The sequence below is a fragment of the Podarcis gaigeae genome, assembly GCF_964106915.1.
Source record: "Podarcis gaigeae genome assembly, chromosome: 4".
NCBI lineage: Eukaryota > Metazoa > Chordata > Lepidosauria > Squamata > Lacertidae > Podarcis > Podarcis gaigeae.
The window spans coordinates 100,322,806-100,334,960 of record NC_139677.1 but is presented as its reverse complement, the minus strand read 5'-3'; the positions used below and the strand labels follow the sequence as shown (position 1 = coordinate 100,334,960).

Sequence of the window (12,155 nt, the reverse complement as noted above, 5' to 3'; positions counted from 1 at the left end):
CCGCCGCCGCCCAGGGAGGGGCAGCCCACTGGAGTCACCCCCACCCACTGGCCAGCCCATTTTTAAGGGTTTCATCAGGAAGAAATTTCTGACAGTAAGAGCTACAGTGGTACCTTGGTTCTCAAACTTAATGCGTTCCGGAAGTCCGTTCCAAAACCAAAGCGTTCCAAAACCAAGGCACACTTTCCCATAGAAAGTAATGCAAAATGGATTAATCTGTTCCAGACTTTTAAAAACAACCCCTAAAACAGCAATTTGACATGAATTTTACCATCGAACGAGACCACTGAACCATAAAATGAAAGCAATAAACAATGAACTGCCGTCAATCAATCAATCAATAGCTGAACTGGGTTCCACACAGTCACAAAAACAAAACGAAAAGAGCTGCGAAAACGAAAACGCAAAATAAATAGCAAAAACAGACAGACCTCAGCGTAACACTCAAAACAGAAGTGTGGCACTCAAAATGGAAGTGTAACACTCAAAACGGAGCATGTTTGGCTTCCGAAAAAGGTTCGCAAACTGGAACAATTACTTCCAGGTTTGCAGTGTTTGGGTTCCAAGTTGTTTGAGTACCAAGGTGTTTGAGAACCAAGGTACCACTGTATTTGAAAGTGGATGCTTTAGCTGAGATTCCTGCATTGCAGGAGGTTGGACAAGATGCCTAGACAACAGAAGTAAAAAATCAATTTTTCTAAACATTACAAACAAGCCAAAGGCACATTTAATTTCTGTTATCTTAAGTTCTTCCTGATTTTGAGTCGGAATCTCCTTCCTCCTAACTTGAATCCATTGGTTTGAGCAGCAGAAAACAAGCTTGCTCCATCTTCCGCAGGGCAGCCCATCAGATTTTTGAAGATGGCTATCATATCTCCTGTTCTCCAGGATAAACATCCCCAGCTCCTAACTCCACTTGGTTAACAGACCCTTGAGCATCTTGGTCACCCTCCTCTGCACACGTTCCAGCTTCTTACAGGAAGAAAAATCATTAAGTGGTCCACCCAGACCTCCAGCAGTTTTCAAGTGGTCCATGGCGGAGGTATGAAGTGAGAGGAGCAAAGGCAGAAATGCAGGCGCAGTCTCTAATTGGTTGGGAAACATCCTGGAGAGAAAGAGACATGGCCAGCGGTAGGGAGGCTTCATGGGGGAAAGACCTGTCAGAGATGAACTGCTGTGCTCATTCTGTATCCAGGGCAGCTGTCTACCAGCTCCATCTGATATGCAGGCTGAGACCCTACCTGCCCGCGGACTGTCTCGCCAAAGTGGTGCATGCTCTAGTTATCTCCCGCTTGGACTACTGCAATGCACTCTACGTGGGGCTACCTTTGAAGGTGACATGGAAACTACAACTAATCCAGAATGCGGCAGCTAGACTGGTGACTAGGAGTGGCCGCCAAGACCATATAACACCGGTCCTGAAAGACCTACATTGGTTCCCAGTACATTTCCGAGCACAATTCAAAGTGTTGGTGTTGACCTTTAAAGCCCTAAATGGCCTCGGCCCAGTATACCTGAAGGAGCGTCTCCATCCCCATCGTTCAGCCCGGACACTGAGGTCCAGCTCCGAGGGCCTTATGGCAGTTCCCTCAATGCAAGAAGTGAGGTTACAGGGAACCAGGCAGAGGGCCTTCTCAGTAGTGGCACCTGCCCTGTGGAACGCCCTCCCATCAGATGTCAAGGAAATAAACAACTGACTTTTAGAAGACATCTGAAGGCAGCTCTGTTTAGAGAAGTTTTTAATGTTTGATGTTTTATCGCTGCTTTATTATTAATAATATTCTGTTGGGATCCACCAAGAAACCCAGCCAGATGCGTGGGGTATAAATAACAAATTATTATAATAAAGTGGTACCTCGGGTTACATATGCTTCAGGTTACATACGCTTTAGGTTACAGACTCCGCTAACCCAGAAATAGTACCTCAGGTTAAGAACTTTACTTCAGGATGAGAACAGAAATCGTGCTCCGGCGCCACAGCAGCAGCAGCAAGAGGCCCCATTAGCTAAAGTGGTGCTTCAGGTTAAGAACAGTTTCAGGTTAAGAATGGACCTCCAGAACGAATAAAGTACTTAACCCAGGGTACCACTGTAAATCATAATAGGCCTTTTGTAAGGGACTGACTGGACAACAGCAGGTCAGAGGGAGAAGATTGGAAGGAGGTGATGGGGGCTGAAGGGGCAACAGGATTTCGTGAGCAGGAGGAAGCTGTGACAGGGAGCAGTTCAGATGCTGAGGCTGAAGCAGAGGAGGGTGTGGTTAAGAGACCGCCGAAGAATCCTGGGAGTCTCCCTCTCCTGCTGTGACAATCTCCCATCCCTCCTGGTCTCCAAGAACGCACAGAATAACGAGGACAGCAGAACAGATGCCAAAGGTGTGCTTGGGAAACATCTGCCAGTGGAAGAGCCTTCGAAAGGGTGGAAGGAAGGCACCTTCATTTCTGGCAACTGCTCTAGAGTGGCAAGACCAGGCATCCCCAAACTCGGCCCTCCAGATGTTTTGGGACTACAATTCCCATCATCCCTGTTAGCTAGGGATGATGGGAGTTGTAGTCCCAAAACATCTGGCGGGCTGAGTTTGGGGATGTCTGGGCAAGACCTACTGGTTAAAGGGTTGCTGAGTTGTATTCAAGGCATTGCCTTGAAGAAATAATCACTTTAACAGACCCTCCAAGTGCCCCTATTTTCCAGGGGCAATCCCAAATTTACAGAAGCTATCCTGGTTTCTGATTTGATCCTGGAACGTTCCGCTTTTCTTTAAGATGTCCTCCTTCTCGTCAGAGAAATGTTGGAGGGTATGGAGTTATGCGATCCCAAGAACCAAGGAGATAAGTAGCTATACAACTTTTAGAAGACATCTGAAGGCAGCACTGAATAGGAAAGGTTTTTAATGTTTTATGTTTTATGATGTTTTTATATATGTTGGAAGCCGCCTAGAGTGGCTGGGGCAACCCAGTCAGGTGGGCAGAGTATTATTATTATTATTATTATTATTATTATTATTATTTAGGAAATCCCTATTTTCATCGGAGAAATGTTGGAGGGTCTGCTTCATTGACAACTGAATCTGTTTCTTGGTACTGACCTGCTTCTGAACCAAACCCTGACGCCTGTGCAGATCCTGTTTTGCGAACAAAGAGTTAACTCCGACTCATTGGTGTGATTTATTGCTGCTCGCTCCAGACCGAGACATCACAGTTCGTATATCTGCAAGAACCTGCACGTAGCTTTTAAAGACGTGGCTCCCACATCGAACGGCTTTTAAGACAGGACGGCTTTAGACAAGAATCAGGGAATCCGCTCAAAGACATTAACAGGTCTGCCGAGCTAAGCATCCCACTTGCAACAGAAGCTTCTGGGAAGCCACAAATGGGACGTGCAGGCAAAGGACCCACCCTTGTTTGTTTGTTCGCCCCACAACAAGCGGTATTTATGATGAATAGACTTAATTGAAAACATCTACCAATTAGCCCCTCCAGGCCCCGGTTGATTTCTTCGAAAAGTAATAGGCTTCTAAACCTTCTTTCCTTTCCCCTTCTTGGCTATTTCCAGCTCTGGGCTACACCCAAATAGCAGCAGCAAAGAAACCATTAGACATATCTTATGAAAAGGAGGGGAAAGGCCTTCCTCTGTGCACAGATCAATGAGGGTTAACACACAATTGCGTAAACAAAGCTCTTCCCAGCACAGCTTAGGAATCTGAACCCACCAGATACCTGCACTTTTAAGTATTTGCACACATTCTGCCGAACGATCCTTTTCAACATTTCTTCCCCCTTGGGTCCCACTAACAATTAGTGGACACAATCCCTTTAAAGTCATCGACTCAGCTCCTACCACCAGGCAGGGAACAGGTGGGTATGGGTGATTTTTACCGCACAGTGAATTTAGGCAGGAAAGAAAGGAAGAATAGCTTATAATTTTGTATTAGTGTTGTGCATTTTGCTGTTATTTATGCAGCCCTCTAGATCCCTGCAGATCAATTTATACCTTGGAGAACTTATGTGTTAATATTTGACAATACTGGCGTCAATCTGTTGTACAATTAAAACTTAACGAGCTGCTAAATCGTTCGAATCGTACCTATTCACTGAATTGTTGGAACTGAATTATTCATATATGCTGATGTTTATTGCCAAACCTTTTAATTTTTATCCACGTGTTGGAAGCCCAATCTTATAGGACAGCTGCAAATAATTTTTATTATTATCAATAATAATATTTTAGACGTTTTAACTGGTTTTTTTAAAAGTTTTCATAGTTTTGTTTAATTATTGATGTGTATATTTATTAGTTGTTATTACGTTTCTATCCCAACTGTCCGCCAAGGAGCTCAGAGTGGCAGCATCCTTTCTCCCTGTCTCTACTTTATCCTTACAACAACCTTGCGAGGCAGGTTAGGCTGAGAAACTGTGACTGACCCAAGGTGATAGCCCTGAGCAACTTTCGGAGGAAGGGTAAGGAATGTAAATAAATACAGGGTGGAATTCAGTGCAGCACTAAGCAGATAGTTCCGCCCGTGAAAGCATTTCTTCTTCCCAGACAGAACAATCTCTCCTTCCATCCCTGCCTACTGTCCTGGAGGGGTGTGTGTCTCCTGACCCCACCCCAAAGCAAATTTTGGGAACGTGAACAGGGTTGCATGGAAGGGACCCCCTTTGTGCTTCCTGTTCAGAGAGGCAGGAGAGGATATATTGTTTAATAATAATAATAATAATAATAATAATAATAACAACAACAACTTGCGCTTGCAATTTCTATAACTTAGCAGAGTTTCACATTCCCCTTTTAAACGCACAGCAGATAGCTGGTTGCAGGCTTGTTTAAGCCTCTCAGTATTACATTCCTGGTAAGTTCCCTTATAAGGGACGCGGGTGGCGCTGTGGGTTAAACCACAGAGCCTAGGACTTGCCGATCAGAAGGTCGGCGGTTTGAATCCCTGTGACGGGGTGAGCTCCCGTTGCTCGGTCCCTGCTCCTGCCAACCTAGCAGTTCAAAAGCACGCCAGGGCAAGTAGATAAATAGGTACCGCTCCGGTGGGAAGGTAAACAGCGTTTCCGTGTGCTGCTCTGGTTCGCCAGAAGCAGCTTAGTCATACTAGCCACATGACCTGGAAGCTGTATGCTGGCTCCCTCGGCCAGTAAAGCGAGATGAGCGCCGCAACCCTAGAGTTGTCTGCGACTGGACCTAATGCCAAGCTACAGGGAACCAGGCAGAGGGCCTTCTCGGTGGTGGCACCTGCCCTGTGGAACGCCCTTCCACCAGATGTCAAAGAGAACAACCACCACCAGACTTTTAGAAGACATCTGAAGGCAGCCCTGCTTAGGGAAGCTTTTAATGTTTAACAGACTACTGTATTTTAATCCTTTGTTGGAAGCTGCCCAGAGTGGCTGGGGAAACCAAGCCAGATGGGCGGGGTATAAATAATAAATTATTATTATTATTATGGGCCAGTTAAATAACCCCCATGGGCCTTAGGTTGCCGACCCCTGTACTAATGCATCAATTTCACATCAATATTGCGCTGGTCAAGGATTGCTCGAAAGAGAAAAGAGAGAAAGTCCTTTCTGAGATGGAGAAGCAGCCAGAGGAATGCTAATGGAAGTGCGAAATAAAGCTTTGCTTGAGAAGAGAGTTGAAAGGAGGAGGCAGAGGAGATGCAGAAGAGGCAGGGAAAGCAGGAATCCGAGGGAGGGAGGGGAATCATGGAATTGTACGAGTTGGAAGGGACCACGACAATCATCTATCTCAACCCCCTGCCACGCAGAAATCATTCACCCAACATGGGACTCGAACCCACAACCTTGAGATTAAGAGTCTTGGGCTTTCCATCCATTTGAGAGTCTCGTGATCGACTGAGCTCCCCCAGGTCAGCCCAGGGAGAGGGCAACCGGAGATGGAGGGATACGGGGAGGAAATTTCATTCAGTTCACACTAAATTGCACTTTCCAGAATAAGACGCAAACCAGAATGTAACCCTCCTTCCAAAATTGCACTTCCCCGAATTTTGCAACACAGCTCTTCTGCCAAGTGCAAGAATTCATTCTAAAAAAACCACACACACACACACACACACACACACACGGTAAAGCAAGCATAAAACCACAGACACATATGTGTATGTGTGTTTTAATGATCCAAACAGAGTGAACGATTATGATTCACGGGGCTGTGGAGAGTGCAGGAATGCCAACTTGGCCACATAACTGTTAGTGCCCAGGATCTTGGGTGCCATCCAGCGTGCATGGCGCTGGCACCAAAATGTGTGGGTGCCCGGCCCCTTCATGGGGAATTTTGTGGGTGCTTGGACACCCAGGGCCCCAGGGAGTTAGCATCTATGGGAGGCTGCGTGTATAAACTGAACAGTTTGTTTTTGGGTTGCTGTTTTGCTAATGTTGTTCGTATTCTTTTACAGAACATAAATGCTGTATTGAGATGGAAGATGCATTTAGAGAATAGTGATGGGATTTGTTTTTGTATCTCCACGCCTAGTCCTATTTTCAGGTTATTAGAAGCAGCGTCCAATTTATGTATATTGCATATACTAAAAAACATGCTGTCTGAAAACCTTGGTGTTTCCCAAATCCATTGCAAATCCCTTTCAGTGGGTGAACTCAAAGTTCCAGTCTGAATGGAGTATGATTGTCCCACTGTCAAGGCATGCTAGCATAATTTCCCAAACTTCCATTCCCGTTTTGTTGCTTTCCTGAACTAAGCAATACTGCCAAAGCACTGAGATACTTTTAATCTATCTCTCTCTCTCTCTCTCTCTCTCTATCTATCTATCTATCTATCTATCTATCTATCAATCATCTATCTATCTATCTATCATCTATCTATCTATCTATCATCTATCTATCTATCTATCTATCTATCTATCTATCTATCTGAGGGACGCGGGTGGCGCTGTGGGTTAAACCACAGAGCCTAGGACTTGCCGATCAGAAGGTCGGCGGTTCGAATCCCTGAGACGGGGTGAGCTCCCGTTGCTCGGTCCCAGCTCCTGCCAACCTAGCAGTTCGAAAGCACGTCAAAGTGCAAGTAGATAAATAGGCACCACTCTGGCGGGAAGGTAAACGGCATTTCCGTGCGCTGCTCTGGTTTGCCAGAAGCGGCTTAGTCATACTGGCCACATGACCCGGAAGCTGTACGCCGGCTCCCTTGGCCAATAAAGCGAGATGAGCACCGCAACCTGAGAGTCAGCCACGAGTGGACCTAATGGTCAAGGGTCCCTTTACCTTTATCTATCTATCATGTATCTATCTATCTATCTATCTATCTATCTATCTATCTATCTATCTATCTATCATCTATATCTATCTATCTATCTATCTATCTATCTATCTATCTATCTATCTATCTATCTATCTATCATCTATCTATCTATCTATCTATCTATCTATCTATCTATCTATATCTATCTATCATCTATCTATCTATCTATATCTATCATCTATCTATCTATCTATCTCTATCTATCTATCTATCTATCTATCTATCTATCTATCTATATCTATCATCTATCTATATCTATCTATATCTATCTATCTATCTATCTATCTATCTATCTATCTATATCTATCTATCATCTATCTATCTATCATCTATCTATCTATCTATCATCTATCTATCTATCTATCATCTATCTCTATCTCTCTCTATCTATCATCTATCTATCTATCTCTATCTATCTATCTATCTATCTATCTATCTATCTATCTATCTATCTATCATCTATCTATCTATCTCTATCTATCATCTCTATATCTATCTATCTATATCTATCTATCTATCTATCTATCTATCTATCTATCTATCATCTATCTATCTATCTATATCTATCATCTATCTATCTATCTATCTCTATCTATCTATCTATCTCTATCTATCTATCTATCTATCTATCTATCTATCTATCTATCTATCTCTCTCTCTCTCTCTCTATCTATCTATCTATCTATCTATCTATCTATATCTATCTATCATCTTCTATCTATCATCTATCAATATCTATCTATTTCTAGGGCTCCCCCCCCCATAACTCCGTGGCACCACTGCAATTCTAAGAGAACGAGGGAGGTGTTCAGGGTGAGTTCTAGAAAAACAGCACTGTTCTCTAAAAGTTTTACTAAGTGGATTATGAGGGATCTTCGCTACGGGGGGGGGGGGGGGGCGTCTTCTAAATGTCCAAAATGCCAGCGCTTCCAAACTTATATAGATTGTGTTATGCCTATGTGGGTGCTAAGTAACAGGCATCCACACTCTGTAATTCTTCTCTCTTCAGAGGTCACTGGGCCCCATAAATTCCTCCCCCCCTTCTCAAAAATATGTTGGCCTCCATCCCTGCCTCCGAGGCTGTTATGATATCCACTTCCAGGCAGAGGAAAACAAGGCATATATACCGATCCTTAGATAACCCAGCACTCTGATTCCACTCAGCTCCTATTTCAAACGGTGTTTGAGTTTGGAGAAGAGAGAACTTTTGCTAAACTAACGGCTCAGAAGGGCATTGTTGTTGTTTAGTCGTGTCCGACTCTTCATGTCCCCCTGGACTGGAGCACACCAGGCACTCCTGTCTTCCACTGCCTCCCGCAGTTTGGTCAGACTCATGTTTGTAGCTTCGAGAACACTGTCCAACCATCTCATCCTCTGTCATCCCCTTCTCCTTGCGCCCTCCATCTTTCCCAACACCAGGGTCTTTTCCAGGGAGTCTTCTCTTCTCATGAGGTGGCCAAAGTCTTGGAGCCTCAGCTTCAGGATCTGTCATTCCATTGAGCACTCAGGGCTGATTTCCTTCAGAATGGATCGGTTTGATCTTCTTGCAGTCCATGGGACTCTCAAGAGTCTCCTCCAGCACCAGAATTCAAAAGCATCCATTCTTCGGCAATCAGCCTTCTTTATGGTCCAGCTCTCACTTCCATACATCACTACAGGGAAAACCAGAGCTTTAACTAGACAGACCGGCAAGCCACTCCAGTATCCCTGCCAAGAAAACTCCATGGAAGAGCATAAGGAGTGCTAAATGGCCCATCTAATCCAGTATAATCTTCTCACAGTGGCCGACCAGGGAAACCCACAAGCAGGCTTTGAGCATGAGAGCAACTCTCCCCTCTTGTGGTTCCCAGAAACTGATGTTCATAAGCATTGCTGCTTCCATGTGGTGGCAGAGTGCAGGCCTTATAGCTAGGAGCCATCAACGGCCCTCTCCTCCATGTATTTGTATAACCCAGGCATGAAGGTTGGTGGCCACCATTGCCTCCTGTGGCAGTAAGTTCCACAGTTTAACTCAATTAAGTTAACTCAAAGGTGACTCCCCTTGGCATTCCGCAGACTACGCATTGATTTGAGATGGATGTTGAGCCAGAGGCTCAGAGAGGCATGCTATCTATATATGAGGACAGATAGGTCCCTCAATGTCCTTTTCTTCGCTTGAAAGCAGCAGTGTGGATTGCATGAGGACCGGCCCCTTGAGAGTGGGAGAGTTTAACGCTTTTCCTTGTCCTGATTCTCAAACTCAAGTCCTTCCTTCCAGCTGCAAGGAAGAAACAGGTACGCCCTGAGTGCTCACTGGAAGGACAGATCCTGAAGCTAAGGCTTTTCTTCTTGGGAGAAAAGCGATGACAAACCTAGACAGCATCTTAAAAAGCAGAGACATCACCTTGCCAGCAAAGGTCTGAATAGTTAAAGCTATGGTTTTCCCAGTAGTGATATATGGAAGTGAGAGCTGGACCATAAAGATGGCTGATCGCCAAAGAATGGATGCTTTTGAATTATGGTGCTGGAGGAGACTCTTGAGAGTCCCATGGACTGCAAGAAGATCAAACCGATCCATTCTGAAGGAAATCAGCCCTGAGTGCTCACTGGAAGGACAGATCCTGAAGCTGAAACTCCAATACTTTAGCCACCTCATGAGAAGAGAAGACTCCCTGGAAAAGACCCTGATGTTGGGCAAGATGGAGGGCACAAGGGGAAGGGGACGACAGAGAACGAGATGGTTGGACAGTGTTCTCAAAGCTACAAACATGAGTTTGACCAAACTGCGGGAGGCAGTGGAAGACAGGAGTGCCTGGCGTGCTCTGGTCCAGGGGGTCACGAAGAGTCAGACACGACTAAACAACTAAACAACAACAACAACAACACCTGCCTTGAAACCAAACCAAACCCAGAGTTAATAGTAGCCAGGAGGGGAAAGGGTTAGCCCCCTGGTCCCCACAGCTTCTCTCCCCTCCTCTCCCTTCAAGTAGAGAAAAAGACATAGGGGCTTTGCAATCAGATTTTCTGACATCACATAGCTTGGCATTTCAATGCAGCTTTAGAGCTGTTAAATTCATTTGGCAACCGTGGCATCAAATTTCTGTGCAAAAAAACCCCCACAAAAAAAACCAAAAGACTTTCCAAAACCTATGACGAACCAGGTCAGGAGGCTGTTGGTCTGTTTTGTCTAGCAGGGTTCATTCTGGAGGGCTTTGGGGTCTGGGAGAGAGGCAATTCCCACCAGTGTGGCTCCCCTTTTCAGGGGAGATGCTGGACAGATGTTCAGCCAAACTGGGATATGGGAAGCCCAGGTGAGACCATTTGCCTATTGAATCCAAGAATGGCAGGAGGGGCTGTGGTGTTCGCAGAATGTAAGGAGCTGCCTTCTAGACTGATTGCAGCTATCCAGGGTCTCAACCTGGAGCATGGCAGATGGGTGGTCTTCCCCCATTACTTACTGCCTGATCCCTGAAGCCGTGGATGCCAGACATTTAACCTGAGACGTTCTGCAGTCAGAGCAGGTGCTCCACCAATAAGAGGAAGCCTGCATCCTTTTGACCAGCTTGGGGGTGCCAATCTACTCTCTTCAGGGTCTCAGGCAGAGCTATCTCCCATCCCTTGACCCTCTTAGAACTGGAGATCTCCAGGACTGAACCCGGGGCCTTCTGCAAGCCCAGCAGCTGTCCTGACACCAAGTCTCTCTCTTCGCAAAGCAACGAGAATAATGCCGTTTTGGGCTCTTCATTTTGTCTAAGAGGCTTTTCTGCAGTTAGGTGCCTAATAAAAAGATCAGTCAATCAATTATAATTATGGAGACTCGACGCTCAGTTTGTAAGCGACTTGGAACCACAGAAGGCACCTCCGGGAAGCCCCAAAGGGCGTCTCTAGAAAGGCACCCACCCACCCAACCTTCCCCAACCCCAGGTTTTTGGGGACCCTTCTCCAAAGAGGATGGGGGGTTTCCAGCTGAAGCAAACGCAGGCAGCCCCAGTCGAGGTCCGGCTCCCCTCCTCTCTCCCAGGCAGCCTTACCGGATCGTGTCCTCCTCTTCCTCCGGGCTAGGGGTCTCTCTCTCTCCGGGCTGGAGGCGCGAGGCAGCCTCCTCGCCGGCGCGTGGGAACCTGCGCTGCGCTCTGGCTCCGGGAAGCGGCGCGCGGGGCGGACAGCAGGGAAGGCGGTGGGGAGGGAGGGCAGACACGCCCCGGGCCAGCCCTCCAAGCCCGCCCCATCGGAGGCTCCCGCTGCTGCCTCGCTCTTGCAGCCGCATCCACCCTCCGTTGACACCTGCTCCACGTCCATCCCGGGGACCTCTAACCTGATCTCCATCCCTTTTGGGATGTCAGGGGCGCGCGTCTTTGGAAAAGGGGAGGAGGATGAGTTCAGAAGCGGGGTAATTTCAACCCACAATTCCCTAAATTAGGATAGGATAATCTGTATTGTCCCATACAGAACAACGAAACTGAAAAAAATTACATCAGATATTCAAAAGCCAACAAGCCAGCTATCCCAGCCTAGTTAACTCCCTCAAAACTCTGATACTCCATAATTAAATACAATATACTCCCATAGTGGCTACCTTAAAGGTAAAGGGTAAAGGGAACCCTGACCATAAGGTCCAGTCGCGGACGACTCTGGGGTTGCGGCGCTCATCTCGCTTCATTGGCCGAGGGAGCCGGCGTACAGCTTCCGGGTCATGTGGCCAGCATGACTAAGCCGCTTCTGGCGAACCAGAGCAGCGCACGGAAACGCCGTTTACCTTCCCGCCGGAGCGGTACCTACTTATCTACTTGCACTTTGACTGCTTTCAAACTGCTAGGTTGGCAGGAGCAGGGACCGAACAACGGGAGCTCACCCCATGGCGGGGATTCGAACCGCCGACCTTCTGATCGGCAAGTCCTAGGC

The 12,155-nt window shown here is 46.5% G+C and overlaps 1 protein-coding gene across 1 annotated transcript in view; it reads right to left on the bottom strand.

Annotated features, from left to right (window-relative positions):
* Positions 1 to 11,392, bottom strand: part of P2RY6 (pyrimidinergic receptor P2Y6) — a 125,761-nt gene extending 114,369 nt beyond the window's left edge. The window contains exon 1 of the mRNA XM_083737041.1: positions 11,285 to 11,392. The gene's annotated coding sequence lies outside the window, so the exon portion shown is untranslated. The remainder of the gene's footprint in view (positions 1 to 11,284) is intronic.
* Between the last annotated feature and the right edge of the window lie 763 nt (positions 11,393 to 12,155).